Source organism: Gossypium hirsutum, chromosome D09 (genome assembly GCF_007990345.1).
Source record: "Gossypium hirsutum isolate 1008001.06 chromosome D09, Gossypium_hirsutum_v2.1, whole genome shotgun sequence".
Classification (NCBI taxonomy): Eukaryota; Viridiplantae; Streptophyta; class Magnoliopsida; order Malvales; family Malvaceae; genus Gossypium; species Gossypium hirsutum.
In genome coordinates, this window is record NC_053445.1 from 40,817,310 (window position 1) to 40,833,661 (window position 16,352).

At 32.1% G+C, this 16,352-nt stretch overlaps 1 long non-coding RNA gene and 1 pseudogene across 4 annotated transcripts; both read left to right on the top strand.

Annotated features, from left to right (window-relative positions):
* Positions 1-851: 851 nt before the first annotated feature.
* LOC107891377 (uncharacterized) lies at positions 852-9,487 on the top strand. 4 transcript variants are annotated; one of them, XR_005918130.1, is made up of 6 exons: positions 852-1,219; positions 1,296-1,483; positions 1,608-1,732; positions 2,338-3,916; positions 3,997-7,759; positions 8,498-9,487. It is a non-coding gene; the product is annotated as an uncharacterized lncRNA (long non-coding RNA). The 4 variants fall into 4 exon arrangements; XR_001682206.2 differs by having other exon boundaries at positions 1,608-1,658; XR_001682204.2 differs by having other exon boundaries at positions 1,296-1,658.
* A 740-nt stretch (positions 9,488-10,227) lies between these two features.
* On the top strand, positions 10,228-14,701 carry LOC107892546 (G-type lectin S-receptor-like serine/threonine-protein kinase At1g34300; annotated as a pseudogene).
* Positions 14,702-16,352: the final 1,651 nt, after the last annotated feature.

Here is a 16,352-nt window from a genome sequence, read left to right on the forward strand (position 1 = left end):
ACGGGCTGTTACAAACATAGTATGGGGACCAAAATTAAATTTTGATCATTGTTTTATAATGTAGAAAAAAATGTAAGGAAAATTAAAATAACCACAAAACATATTAATCGAAAAATTAACGATATAACTATTTGGACTAACAGATAACATTGTAAAATTATACAAATTAAATTATATTAAAAATTAAAATATGAAAATTAAATTTTAAATTTCAGCATAAATAGAAGTGAAATTGATATTTAACCATTTTTCTACGAGATAAATAAACCCGAGAATAGTACACTTATTAGGTTAAGAACTTTCTTTTATATATTTATTTTATTATATAATGGTATAAACCATCTATATTTATTTAAAAAAGTTTTAATGAAATCTATTATCCGATTTATTAAGGTACATGAGTGCATCAAATAAAGACTTCAAAAATAAAAGCATAATTTTATTTTTAATGAAGATCTAACTTAGTAAAATACTTCAATGTTTTTAATATATATTCAAATAAATAATAAGTTTAAACTTTAATCGTGTTTTGAGAACTAAACTAAATTATTCGATTGTACTGTTTCGAAACAAAATAAAAAAAATCTATATAAATCAATTAAACCAAATTAAAAAAATTAGTTAAAACTCATTAATTGTACTACATTCTATAATCTTATAATTTTATTTTTATTTTTATGAATTTATTAATAATTTATTTAACTTGAAAGTGTTAGTTTTCCTCAAATAAAAAAAAATATTTCTCGTAACGTGGTATGCTTATGAATTAATTGGAGAGGTAAAGGAAATAGAATCATGTGAACAGGACGACCCTAGCAGTGGTGGGGAAAGGCAGATATAGGCAGCTACCTTCCATCTTGGCCATACCTCTCTGTTTCATTTGTCTGCTTATAGTTAGATATGATATGATATACATGCATCTGCCAATGTATCAAACAACTGTATTTGATGTTGTCCCTTACGAATCCAACACACCCCATCGAAAAGCAGAAGCAACCTCCATAAACAGACATTTTCTTTCCACTGCTCCCAACGCAATGCCTGTGATTGTTTTCCCACTAGTCTTGACACGTGATTCTCTAAACACCCAAATATTTTCGTATATATATATCTAACACTTGTATGTATCTGCCTTTAATCAATAACCTTGTCATTCCGCCATTGATATACAAAAATGAAGCTCTTCTTCCTTCTTCTAGTTGCCATCCTCCTTATACAGGTAAAAACTTCACTTAGTAAGGGGATAAACCTTTTCCATTGAAAATTGCTCACTCAGTCTACTTCTTCCGTGTCAGGCTTTGCTGCACGCTTCTGCATTTAGTCATAATGCTAACTCTCTGCCAAATTTGAGTCTCCTCTTCTCTACTTATTTAGCTCACTGATAAGAATGTGTAATTGCAAGGAAAAGAAAATGCAACGCTAATGCGTTTAGAAGAAAAAATTGTCATTTTTCTTGTACATTCTTTTCACATTTATATGAATGGTTTGTGCAATGCTGAACTTTTCTTCTTCTTCTTCTTTTTTCGGTCTTCCTTTTCCTTCAGTATGCACTAGCTAACCCAATTTTATTTTTATTTTTATTTTTTTTACATTTTGTTTTAACTCAGATGAATGAAGTGATATGGTGGCTCTTACTAATAAGTATCACAAGAAAATCAGTATGTGTTATATTCTTTACCATGTAACCAAGCCTTATTTCTCTAACCAAGAACTTCGAATTGATTGCAATTAGGTAAATTTCTGTTTATAAACATATTAAAAATCACTAAATATGTTGAAATTCTAAATACTACTAAAATTGCATATTTATACTTGAATTTGGGGTAAGAAAAAAATAATAAGAACTGAACTCAACACTCAACAATCTCATATTTTAAGCATTGTGTTTTATTTATCAAAAAGTGTACTGTGGTTTAATAATATTATTTATATTTAGTGCCGAACTTATCATATTATTTTTTGTATTAATTATTAATTGAAGTAGTTAAATATTGTTAGAGTTGTGTGATTTCAATTATAAGAGATTGCTTGCAAGTCACGTTAAACAAAATATATCTTCTTTCTAGACGATTTAATATTTATGAGTATAATATATCTAGCATTTATTAGCATAATATATTTGAGTTTGATTAGAATTAGGTTTTTTCAACCTATAAATAGATGTAGTCGGAATTCTTCTTGTAATCATTCGAATTCGACATGGTGAATTTTCTTCTACTCTGCCCGTAATTTTTTCCCCGAAAGTATTTCCACGTAAAATTCTGTGTGTTCTTTATTTTTATTTCTCTTTTATTTGTGATATATTGTCATTACTGACGTTCTAATATAAATATTCAGACTTCAAATATGCATGCTCCAGGCGGTGCAGGAAGAAACCAACAAAGAAGGTTTGTGTGAGAGTATGCAAAATATGCTGTAAGAAATGCCACTGCGTTCCTCCGGGTGCTTACGGCCACAAGAGTGCCTGCCCCTGCGATGCCAAACTCAAAACCCATGGGCATAAGCTCAAGTGCCCCTGATTTCTAACCTGTGGAGTTTCTAGACTCTAAGAGTAACATATGTTTTAGTTAGGGCATACTAAAACTATCCCTAAAGGTATGATGTTTTGGGATGGGGCATGGGGGCTAAGTGGGTTGTTTGTTGAAGGGGAAGACCATGCATGCAAGTTTTATCATACATGTTGGGTTGGCTGTTATAAATAAAAAGTGGGCTGAGTTTAGAGCATTATTTTGTATAGTGTACAGTTGTTTGACATGCAACTATCTTTCTTTGTTCAAGACAACACTTGCTTTACATGTGTTCTTTTACTCCGACATCTTCCATAATAATGTAGTAAAGATAGAGTTGAGTGCGAGGCATATGATATAAATCTAGAAATAGAAAAAAATAGGGGATGCAGAGCGAAATAGGAGATTCATGGATGGTGTTCGCTGCCAGCTAAGAAGAGCAAAGATAAAGCAAAGCACAATTGAGAAGTCAATACTCCCTCACTCATTTGTTTTCATAATTGTCTTTATATTTTTCACAATTTATTTGCCAAATAATAACAATAAAAAGAGTTGAAACATTAATTTAGTGAGTAATCTTAAACTTTTTAGATCATGTTTATGTACTTATTTCAACTTTTTTTTTTGAATTACTGGAATATAATCATATTGAAATAATATTATCCTTCATATAAATCAAATTCGCCAATCCTATAAATTAAATTTCTAATTTTGTTGTTGTGAAAATATGACATAAATATTTGTCAGTTTTAGTGGTTCTTTGTTCTGGGAGTGCTTGTGAGGTCTTAAGTTTAACCTTTCGCTTGGGTAAATTTTGATATTTTGAATGAATTAGGCTTTACTCTTGTTTAGTAGGCTTTTATTTGATTGTTGGGTAAATTACATTAGAATAACTTATTAGTCTGGTGGTTAAATGGTGTGTTATTATGGTGGAGGTCTTGTGTTTGAATCCCTATGTAGGCAAGGGTATTATTTATTTATTTATTTTGCTCAGACTTTGGGATAGAGTTTTTTAATAGGGGGATTCAGTAGTGGATGTGTGGTGGGAATTAGGGGAGAAGATTAAAGGATTTTTAGGGTTATTGAGATTTTATACTCTTTTTTTCAAAAAAAAAATTGTCGTTTATTCTTCTCCCTCTCCTCTTGTCTAAATTCTTTGAGTTTTTCCATCTTTCTCTTTTTTTTTCTTCTTCTTGATTTTTCCCTAATCCATTTATTTTCTTTCATTTTCGCACGCAGTTAGTGCTCGCTTAGTTTCGGTAAGTGTTTCTCTTCGTTTCTGTTATGAATCTCTTAACAACTGAAGTGATAATGTTTTTTCTCTGTGATTTGGGCATAGGGGGAGGCTTGGACTGTTGAATTAAGTGTTCTCGCTTTAACAATAATTAAACGAAGGGTTATTGTTGGTGGTAAGTTGGGTTTCGGTTCGTTTTTGGTTTTCAATTCACTTGTAAATCCATTAAATTGATGTTGAGTGTCTTGATTATAGGCTTTGGAGTGCTCGGGGACTATTTTAACATCAAACAAAACCAGGTGTGTACCCAAAACGCAAAAAAAAAAAGAAAAAGATTCGGCGAAAAGCCAAAATTGCTTGTTGTTTGGACAACAACAGTAGGCTAACTTTGAAAAATTACCATAAATTGTGGAAATCGAATTAAAGAATGAAAAAAATATGGAATTAAATTTTAATGAGTCTAGTTTCTCATAGAAGAAACGGTGTAAGTATGGAATTGTAAATCGTGAGATATAATAAATTTTATGAGACAAGGTCAAAATGAATTCGAGTTCCCCTGTTCTGACTTTGGAAAATAATAAAAAATTGGAGAAAAATAATTAAGGGTTAAAATTTACATGTTTAAATTATTAATGAGTCTATTTTCAATAGAAATAAATGGTAACATCATCCAAATTTTTTACTAAGAGATAATTAATTTTTCGCAAAGAAAGATCGAAACTGTCAGACAGCAGAACAGGGGTAAGATTGAAGATTTTACTGTACTTATTGGCTGAACCAAAAATTCTGAAAATTTTATGGTAGAACGGTATTTTAGTCTAGTTTCAAAGGCATCAAGCAGACCTTAATTTGGAATTCTGTAGCTCGAGATATAAATAATTTAGTAATAGTGACTCAAGTAGACAGCTTTGAAGGAACATATAAGTAAATGGTGAAAACATATATGAATAATTAACTAGCATGGGTTAGATTAAAAATGGATCACGTGGCCAAGGCCAATTTAGGCCGAGTGGGACACATGGGCGTGTGAGCCCATTTTTCGGAAAAGTTCTGTAAAGTTACACGGGTCGCCCAAGTTGATTGTGGACCTACTGTCGGGTCAGTAAGCTTTACTTAGACCCCTATGTAACAACCCGGTTTGACTCTAATCGGAATAGTGGTTTTGGGACCACAAATCCAAATTAGAAAAATATTTTAATATTATTTTGTGTGTTTATTTTGTATGCATTTAATTGTGTGAAATTTTCGTGTTTTAATTTCGTCGTTTAAGTGTCCGATTTAATAAAAGGGCTTAATCGCGTAAAATGAAAATTTAGGGGTTAATTATTAAAACACCTAATTGTTGTTGTCTTTATAATTTAGAGGTTTTATTATGCAATTAGCCCACTATGTAAGTTAGTGGGTGGCAAAGGACTAATGTAACCTTATTATATATGTTATATATATATATTAGTAAAGGTTAATATAGTAAAATAATAATAAGGTTAATATATGTTTAATATAACAAATCAAAATGCCATGTTCTTCATCTTTTGGCCGAATTGGAGAGAAAATAAAAGGGGTTTAAAGCTTGTTTCATTTGGCACTTTCAAGCTTTGATTAAGGTAGGGATTTTGTTCGGTTTTTGATGATTTTTATGTTTTTAAGATCGTTGCTTCGATTACTATTTGACCCATGCTTGAATTTTTGATTTTGGTGAATATTTTGAGCTATGCCATTGATGAATGCTTGAGTTTTATGATGTTAGTAGGTGAAATATGAAATATATTTGTTAGATTAATATATTTTGTATTGGAATTTTTAGTGAAATTGAGTAAATAGGGCTAAATTGTGAAATTAAATTTTTGGGGGACTAAAGTGTGAAATAAATGCAATGTGTGGACTTCTATGAGAACCATGAATATTCGGCCCTTGTGTGGTATGGGCAAATTTTGTGTAAATTGTGTTTTATGCAATAAGGAGTAAATTGCAAAAAATGTAAATATTAGGGGCAAAATAGTAATTTGCCAAATTATGTGTTTTTGGATTAAATTGAATGTGTTAATAAATAAATTATCTTATTTTGAATATATTTAGATCGAGAACCAAAGAAATCGGAGTTAGATCGGGGAAAAGCCAAATTAGTCGAGTAATCGTCCGACTTCGATTTTCCATCGTCCGAGGTAAGTCTGTTAGCAATTTAATATTATTAACTCAACATATATATATGTGTGTATATTTATTATATAATTTATGAGCTATAATTAAAAGTATATAAATTGAATTTAGTTAATATAAGCATTTATATATGTAAATAAGAAGTTCGAATAAGTATGTATATATAATTATAAGTTTTTGGAGTTAAAGTGGAAGTATGGATGTTATATTTGTATTTATAATGTTCGAATATATATATGTATATATATATAAATAAATTTTTGAATTTAGTTGAATTGTGAATGTTATAAAAATATTAATAGGGTTCGAATAAGCATGTATAAGTTATTGTATTGAAATTAGATATGAAGTTATATATATGAGCATGAGGTTCGATTGTGTATGAATATATATATATAAGTTCATGAGTTGAATTATAAGTATAAATTATATATAAATGTATATGAGGTGCAAATATGTATGTATACATATGTATAATTTTTGTATTGAATCAAAGGTATGAAATTATTAGCTTAGATTATTTATAATATGTTTGAATGTATGATATGTTTTCTTTGAAGTGAATTTAATGCCATAAAATGTGTATGTATCTAAGTAATTCGAATGTTAAATGTATATTACTTCGGGTATATTATAAATTTAATAGTATGATATTAGTAGTAGGATTCAAGTTATAAAGTTATATACATAAATTTGTTAGGTTGAATCATGAAGATATTGAGCTGGATTTGGTGTTTGAATTTCATGTACCTATGTGGTTCAAAGATATAGGTTATAAATTTTGAGCTGAATTTTTACGTATGGATTTATATACATATATAGTTCGAATATGAATTACAGCTTCTTTGAACTGAAATTATTATTGTGAATTATATAAGTATGTTTTAAGTGCATGATTGTTACGTAGAATTGAATATAATTCAATTCCAACGGAGAAACGACTATCGGATTTATTGCCAGTGAAATTATTCAGACTATACGTCTAGCAGGCTAAGTGCCGGTGAATTGAATCGGACTATACGTCCAGCAGGCTAAGTGCCGGTGAACTGAATCAGGCTACAAGCCTAGCAGGCTAAGTGCCGGTGAACTAAATCAGGCTATAGGCCTAGCAGGCTAAGTGCCGGTGAACGGAATTAAACAATAAGCCTATCGGGTGAAGTGCCAGTGAATCTGTTTAAATTAAGTGATTCTATGCATTGGGTATAAATATATATGATTTTGTTTATATGAAATGGATAAATTTATGAACATTATTTCAAGGTGGTTGATGAGTATATAATCATTCGAATCCTTGTGAATAGTGAGTATGTATATATATATCGGTTATCATGAAATTGTTGGATATAAATATATGTGTGTATATATGTATGCATTCGACATATGTGGGTATAAGTGTATATGTGCATTCGGCACTTATAGTTGATAAGTATAAAAATTTTGCTCTTGATATATGTAATTGAACAATTATATATAAATGGATCCGATGAAGTGCGAACAATAAGTACTCTAGTAATCAGTATATGCAGTTAATGATTATGTTAGTAACTTGATTATATGCATATAATGTATATACCCTTGTCCATTTATGTATATTAGTTAAATATACATTCTTTTAGCTTTAAACAAAATGACTTAATATAGCAATGATTGGTTAGTAAATATATTTGATATTTGTGATTTCAATAAATTTACTTAAAGAATTATGTGATTCTTTTATATGTATTTTTAGATATGCTATAGACTTACTAAGCTATAAAAGCTTACTTTGATTGTTTTTGTCCATTTGTTTTCATAGATTTTGGAGACGCGTTACGAGCTCGGGGATCATCAACATAGTCTATCACACTATCGACTTCTTTTGGTATTTTGTTAAATATTTAAACTTGATCTTATGGCATGTATAGGTTTGAGTACGATGTTGGTTAAATTTTGATTGTAAATTATAAATAGCTATGAGAAAATAATTTAATTTTCATGTTTGTGATCAGTTTGGTTTTAAAAATGGTTGTGTTTGTTCGGTAATGCCTTGTAACCCTAATTCAGCGACGGATACAGGTTAGGGGTGTTACACCCTATATGTGTGATCTGTCTGTCTGATTTCCATACCGAGCATGACTTATGATATCTGAATGTATGTACTATTAATTGCATAATGGCATGACATATTTTGTATGTTGTATTGCATCGGGGTGAGTTGATATTTGGAGGAAGTGTCTGAAAGGCTATTAAGCCTGTTATCTGGCAGCTCAACTGCAACCTTCTGATTATGTGCCACATTTCGGTATAGCATGGTGTGTAGGGATGGGTGGGTTGATTTAATCCCCACATGGTGTGTAGGGTTGGACGGAGATGATGTGTAGAGGCTGGTGGGTAGGATTCTGATTTACTGTATCTGCATTCTGTATCTGATATGGGCCAAGGCCCTAATGTATTTCTAAGACTATATCTGAATGGGTTAAGGCCCAAACTGATTCTGTGATGGGCAGAGTCCCCATTCTGTATCTAACTGAATTCTGTTGATTTTCTGTATGCATGTTTTCTGTGGGGATTACACACTGATTTTGCAAAACTCACCATTTCTCTGTTTAAATCTGTACAGGTAATTCCCAAATTTGACAGGTCGGTGCAACAAAGAACTCGACGGTGGCCACACGTAAATTTTAGATTGTTTTCCGTTAATGCCTAGAATTTATTACTTATTTAGAGTTTTTGATGTATCTTCTACTAGACTATAGACTGGTTGGCTTTAAATTTGGGACATTATACTTTTTTTATGGATTTTTTTTAAAACTGCAACTCCACAAAACACGATTTTTTTCTAAAAACTAAGGTTTTTCGTAAATAGAAACGATTTTCTCTAAATTAATTAGTTACAAAAGCTTCCGCTAAGAGACAAATTTTAAAGCAAATCAACTAGTTTTTTTTTCGAATTAAATAAAAGCTAATTTACTATAACGGTTTTTAAACTCAACAATCTTGTCTTCAAATCCCTTTCCATGTGACATCGCCAGATTCAGCCATAATGTCTAGGCCGGGTTTGGGGTGTTACAATCCGCCACAATCTCCTTAGGCTCCTCCATCTCCATCTCCCCTTCATCCCTACCTTAATCATGGTGCTCTTCCATTTCCATTTTCTTTTTTCCTTCATTTCCTCAGCTTCCTCCAACTCTTTCCTCGCTGCCATCACGTATGCAGGTGGGGTTCCTATTTTGATTGTTGGAGATGGCACCACCATTGACTCTGATGGTTCCCTCCATCTACTCTCTAATGGAGCCCTTCATCTTGTCAATGATTTTGGCGCTGTTGTCTGGGACTTTGGCACCACCAGCCAGGGTGTTTCCTCTGCTTCCATGGAAGACTCTGGGGAACTCTAGTTACTACGCAATGGTAGTTCTGCAGTTTGGTCTTCATTTGATCATCCAACGGATACAATCATTCCGACAGAACTTCACTATCGGTAGAGTTCTAACATCAGGGTTGTATTCTTTTTCTCTTCAAAGGTCATGGTAGGGGAGCTAGAAAAGCTTTTTAGGGTCGAAATTAAATTATAATTTTTACAATAGTAAAAATATAATTCATCATTTTTATAGTCTATATTTTTATAATGTTTGAAAGATTAAATTAATTTTTTTTATATTTTTAGGGGTTATAATATAATTTTACTTTAAAATTTTAAAATTTTAAAAATTTTAAAAAGTTTGAAAAATTTTCCATTTTAAGGTAGTGCTTCCAGCCTCCTAGATAGGCCTCTAGGTAAGCGAATTTGACTTTGAGATGGAATGATAGTATTTTTTATTGAACACAAGGGTTGAATTCTTCTTTTGATGTATATTTAACTTAACCGAGTTTAGGGTTGCAACCTATTGGTATTTTGAGTCTGTTTGATCCTAGTTTGAGTATTAGGGTAATTATGGCTTACAGCAGGGATTCAAATTGCGGTCCGCTACCGAAATAGCGGCCATTATATAGCGGTAGCGGCGCCGTCCGAAACCGCAATTGCTGAAAATAGCGGTGTGAAGCGGATTCACTCCGATAGCGGTGGATCACGGCCGCAATTTAACGGGTAACGGCCAATTGCGGCAATAACGTTAACAACAAACTAAAAAAAATCATCTCCTCTAACAAAAATCAACAGAAACACTGAAACAACAGCAAGAAGGAATCAAAGTCCAAAGATTCAAAACTCAACAGCAATAGAAAATATAAAATCCTATTTCTCATACCCATGGATCGTGAATACTGAATACCTCAACAAAACAAGCAGCAAAAGCAGTACAAAGAAAAGTTTCAGCGAAAGAAAAACTTAGGATTTGCCATTAGGAACTGAAGATGAGAAATGGGTAGCAGTAGCACTTAGCAGTAGCAGAGATCTGGGCGAACAAAAAAAGGGGAAAAAAAGTTGGTTGAGTAACAGTGAAAGAGGAAAAGAAAATGAAAAGCCGTCGGGGTTGAGTGGGTTTGCCATCAGGGTGTGCCGGCGTGGATTAGGAGGCGGTAGTGGCGAAAAATTTGTGTGAAAACTGAAAACAGCAAAGGCTGGCCGCTGCCCGCTGGTGAAAAAAGGTTGAATTTGGTGAAAACACTATTCCTATTTTGTTTGTCTAGGGCCCTAGCAATTTGAGAAGTTGGGGATTTCTAATAACAAGGAAAGGTTTGAAACAGAATAGAGGGAACCGTTTCATTTCCTTTATATGTTATTAGATTTATAATTTTAGTTTATATGTTATTTTTAATTAATATTATAATTATGATTTATAATGATAATTATTTATTATTTATTATTATTTTAAATTTTCATAATTTTTATTACTTAGGGTTTGTTTAGAGTTACACACAAAATTATATTAATAAAAGTTCATAAGTGTTAAAAAATACTCTAAAAATTATTATTTTTATAATTATAATTATAATTACTATGTTTTGCAATAAGTTGTGCGACTTTTAAAAAAATTCACGACCGCGATACCTGCAGTAACCGCAATAGCGTCCGTTATGTCCGCGACCGCGATAAACGCGACGCGACCGCAATTTAAATCCCTGGCTTACAGCAGTGATTATGCGAAAGGAAGTAATATTTTGAGGTTTGTAAAGTTCTTCTATGGGTAGTGGGACTATAACAGTTTTGAATCAGTGTGATGTTTTTGGTTATTGTGGGAATATGGGAATTTGTAGTTATAGTGATACGAGTCCAATTAGCGGGTGTCGGTCGGAGAATTTTAGGCTGTTGGATGTGAATGATTTGAGGCAAGGGTGTAAGAGGAAAAGGAATATAGAGGATTGTCCAGGGAGTGCTGCTATGTTGGAACTGAATCATGCTGAATCTTTGACTTATCCGCCTGAGCTGCCTTCTCAGACCTTCTTTGTTGGGATATCAGCTTGTAGATTGACTTGTCTTGTCACCGCTTCTTGTGTTGCTTCCACTTCTTTGTCGGATGGAACAGGGCTCTGTTACTTGAGAACTACTGAGTTTGTGAGTGGGTATCAGGTTTGTGGACCAGTATTACCAAACCCATCTCCTTTTGCAGATAATGATGGAATGGGAGAGGTTGGAGGGTGCATGCCTGGATTGTGGCTACCATGTTGGTTTTGATTGCATTCGAAGGCAGTTTAAGGAAAAGCTTGGAGCCAGAGGGTTTGGGGCTTTATATAAAGGAGTTCTTTCTAGTAGAGCGGTTGTGGCAGTGAAGCAACTAGAAGGTATCGAGCAGGGTGAAAAGCAGTTTAGAATGGAGGTTGCAACCATCAGTAGCACCCACCATTTGAACTTGGTAAGATTGATTGGTTTTTGCGCTGAGGGCCATCACAGGCTTTTAGTTTATGAGTTCATGAAAAATGGGTCTCTAGATAACTTCCTTTTTACCACAGAAGAGCACTCAGGAAAGATGTTGAGTTGGGAATACCGTCATAATGTTGCTCTTGGAACTACAGGGGGAATCATGTACCTTCATGAGGAGTGTAGGGACTGCATTATTCATTGCGATATAAAGCCTGAGAATACTCTCTTGGATGAAATTTTCAATGCCAAAATGTCAGATTTCGGACTTGCCAAAGTTATAAATGCCAAAGACAATAGATATCGATTATTGACAAGTGTTAGGGAGGCAAGGAGCTATTTGGTACCTGAATGGCTTGCAAACCTTCCAATAACTTCAAAATCTGATGTTATAGCTATGGGATGGTATTGTCTGAGATAGCGAGTGGAAGAAGGAATTTTGATGTTGCAGCGGGCACAAATAGGAAAAAGTTTTATATGGGCTCATGAAGAGTTTGAGAAGGGTAATATAGAGGGAATTGTTGATAAAAAGCTTGTTAATCAAGATGTGGACATGGAGCAAATAACTAGGGCAATTCAGGTTAGTTTCTGGTGAATCCAAGAACAGCCTTCTCAACGGTCAATGATGGGAAAAGTGATTCAGATGTTGAAAGGAATCACAAATATTAAGAGACCGCCAGTACTCGAAGCTGCCATTGAAGGTTCTATAAGCAAAGCCAGCATAAACGTGAGCAGTAATATCAGCATTTTCTCAACTTTTGTTGTTTTTTCCCCATCTCTCTCTTCATCTTCTTCATTGCAAACAGTTGGGGTATTTCATAATGATTCAATTTTAAGTGGGGTAAAAAATGTAATTTCAGAATTTTATTTCTGTAATTTTAAGTTAACATAAAAATATATTATAGATCGATTAAGTAATTTAATTGAAAAAATAATAATTAAAGTTCATTAACTAAATTGTAAAGTTTAGTGAATTTTAATTAAAAAATATTTGAGAGAAATGATTAATAAATAATTTTTAATCTGAGGTAGTGGAGGATGATGATGGTTTCCTTTAATTGAGCTATAAATAGTAAATTTAGTGGATGAAAAGATGACACTAACATCTTCCTTCCCAAGTCGTAGCCATTAAAAGGAAAAGAAAGAAAACTCAAGCATTCAATCATTAATTTTATTAAGGCAATCAAGTCTCTTTTTTTTTAGAATTTTTATAGATTTTTTATTATGGAAGTTTGAATTAGTTAATCCATGCATTAATTTGTTCAATTAAATAATATTTAGCAAGTTATCATTATAGTAAATTGATTATTTCAAACTTAATTTGAAGAAATTGATGGTTAATAAGTTTAGATTGTGATATAGGTTAAATTAGAAATTAAAATAAATTTGTAACATTGGGAACTAAATTGAATAAATTATAAAATGTAACGAAATTAAGCTATAAATAGAAAGTATAAGATTTTTAATGAAAAATGTGAAATCGAATTTTGACCCGGTGCTAGATAGTGAAAAATACAAGTATCCCGATATAGAAAATAAATTGAATAAAATGCAAAATATGTTGGCTATGTATTTTTAACGTGATTTGGATGTAATATGATATTATTTTTAATATTGAATTATTGAACATAGTTAAGGACGACGTCAGGCTATCGTTTGAGAAGGGAAAATCGGGAATCGTAGACGACTAGCAGGAAATTCGGTTTGTACTTTTATGATTTGAGTTCAATATGTTGATATATACACACATACACACACACATATATATATAAATACATACATCTGTCTGATTGTTCCAAATTTATCTTCTGAGGCAAGTGTATTACAATTGCATGATTCAATTACTACATGATGATAGATTGAACTAAATTGAATATAGTAGAAATAAACATGATATAAGTTGATTAATTATTCATGATGTGAATTGATGACGAAATGTGGTGAATTGAGTTGAAATGAATATGATATAACCAAGTAGGGAATGAAATTGTGATATATGATGTGATATGAATATGGTATGAAACTTTGATAAGAGAACATGTAAAGGTAATGTAATTAGATCACTGGTACTCTACTAACTGTTCAAGTAGAGTGAGGTATAGTTGGCATACTATAGATTAGACTGTGTACGAGTTTATACTTCGGTTTTGTCTGATGATGCACTTTGTGCACCAACATATTTGCTTTGGTTCGTCTGATGATGCACTATGTGTGTCAGTATATTTACTTTGGTTTATTCGATGATGTATTCAAGTGCCAGATTGGTGTGTTGGTTGGATGATCCGTGTATCCATTTTGAGTCTAAATCCAATTAATAAGGGTTATAAAGTATGAACTCCATAAATGATATTAAATTGAAAAGATAATATGAAATGGTACTATGTGTGCATATATATATGAAATGTGATTAAAGATAGCATGTGAAAAATCATGCGAATCGGTTATTGTGAACCTTGAGGGTCAACATGAAAATGAAATGAATCAATTGATTCGAGGATTATCGAATAAAAAAAATGAATAGATAGTAAGAATTGGAATGAAATGATTATGTTATATTACTATAATATATGAACTAATATGTGTATAAATTTGGTCAAATGAGATCCTGTATGATCTTGGTATTTGACATGAATGGTAAATGAATTGGTTGAATCTAGAGCATGTTTTGATTGTGTTCATATTTTTAATGTTATTGTTTTATTAACTTGAATCATGAAAGTACCATTGAGTTTTATCATTCAGTGTACGGTTTGTCTATTTTTATGCACAAGTGTTGGTAAATCTCAAAGGTCCAAGAAGTCATCAATGAGCATCCAATCCACAACTCTCAACTCAACAATGTTTGTATAACCTTCTTATATTTCGATAACTAGCATGTACCTAAATTTTGAGTTGATTTTGTATAGTGAATGATTATTTTGATAATTTTATAAATTATAAATTGAGAGTGGTTGAAATTGATTCTTGTAGTATGGGTTTTGTGTGGGTTTATTTTTGCAGGCACATACTCCTCAAAACAGTGGCGCGTGAATGATCATGTTAAGAAAGGATCTGCCACCAAATACTTGCTGAGATGAAATTTTAGGCCGATGATGTTGCCAGCATTTTTGTTCCTCGAGGAACTTTGAAATGCTAAAATCTGGTTGAGTCATTTGCATTGAAACAAAGAGCGAAGGAGTTGGTAAAGATGAGTCTGTGACAGAGTCATGCCATTGTTTTTGTATCATTGGCAACTATATCAAAGTCGTGCGGGCCTTTTCCAGCCTTGCGTTGCCCGCTGCAACAACTTCAATTTATACTCTTCCTCTTCCCTTTCAACTTATCCCTCAAGTTTGATTTAAAATACAATTAGGCTATTAACTTACCTCTTAAGTTTAAATAAAATCACACAACACTCTTTTGAGATCTAATTACTAATTAAATTTTAAGTAATAGGATAATTATACTTTTTTTATTATTTATGTATGTGTTTTCTATTTAGTTTATTCTTTTCCAGATTTTTAATTATTAAAATAATAAAAATTTAATTACATATTAAAATACTATAAAATTAAATATATTTGGCTTTTTTCATAAAAATATATTTAACTTCAGTTAAAATTAAATATTTTAAATTTATATTTATTTCATTCATATATATTACATTAAGATGAATTTATTAAATTATTTTATGTAAACTAATTAGTTACCATTATTTAAAAAAATTTAACAGGGGAAAATAATTAAAATATAAAAGTACAAAAATCAACTAAAAGTTGATATTATATTTTGTTTAATTAAATATTTAACATGTATTTGCATAAAAAGGTAAATGAGATGGTAAAAATAAAATATAATTATCATTGCTAGCCCCAAGTGGTGGTGTAGTTTTTCATAAGTGCCCTATATACTATAAGATATAAATTAAAATCTTAACAAGAGCAAATGTTGATTTCATAAGTGACTATGCGCGTTTGCATGTTATTAGACACCCAATAAGACACTTTCACTTTGTGAACTGTCGTCTCTTCAAGCATTCACTTAGGCTCTCATTAGAGGTGAGAGACAAAGCTCTCCACTAGAGACATTATCAACCCTTGAGGGGTCCGTCGGAGGCAAACAACAATTCTTAGACTTCACCAAACAAAGTTAGCCTCCCTCAATAATGCCTTAGCTTAATGGTAATGTTAAGACCTTGAAAATTTAAGATCCAAGGTTCAAGTCTCATTTTGTATAAACCATGTGTGCTTGTGTCTATTTTGGTTTATGTCTCACTATATGTGAACTTTGTATAAATTTATTCTGGCATAGGTTTGGATACATTTTAATTATCAAAAGGGTGAATCTAGAAATTGTTTTAATAGGGGACGGAATTTGATTATAATATTCCTGTATGAGCCCATTTTGCCCAGGCCCAGTGCAAAACAAAAACAAAATAAAAATAAAACATAAACCAAATACATTGCAGCCCAAATTTCATATGGCCCAAACTACCCAAAATTAACCCTAAACCCAAACCAATACCAAAACCCTAGCCCAACTATTCCAAAATTTTTCAGCAATCAACCTTCAGCCGCAACTCAGCCCCCCAGGTGTGCTACCGAACCTCTAGGCCAACCATTGGCCACCTTGCGCACTACCACCGTCGCACGCCCCACGCATGCCCCTCTCCTCCATGCGTCTGACACCCCTCAAAGCCTGC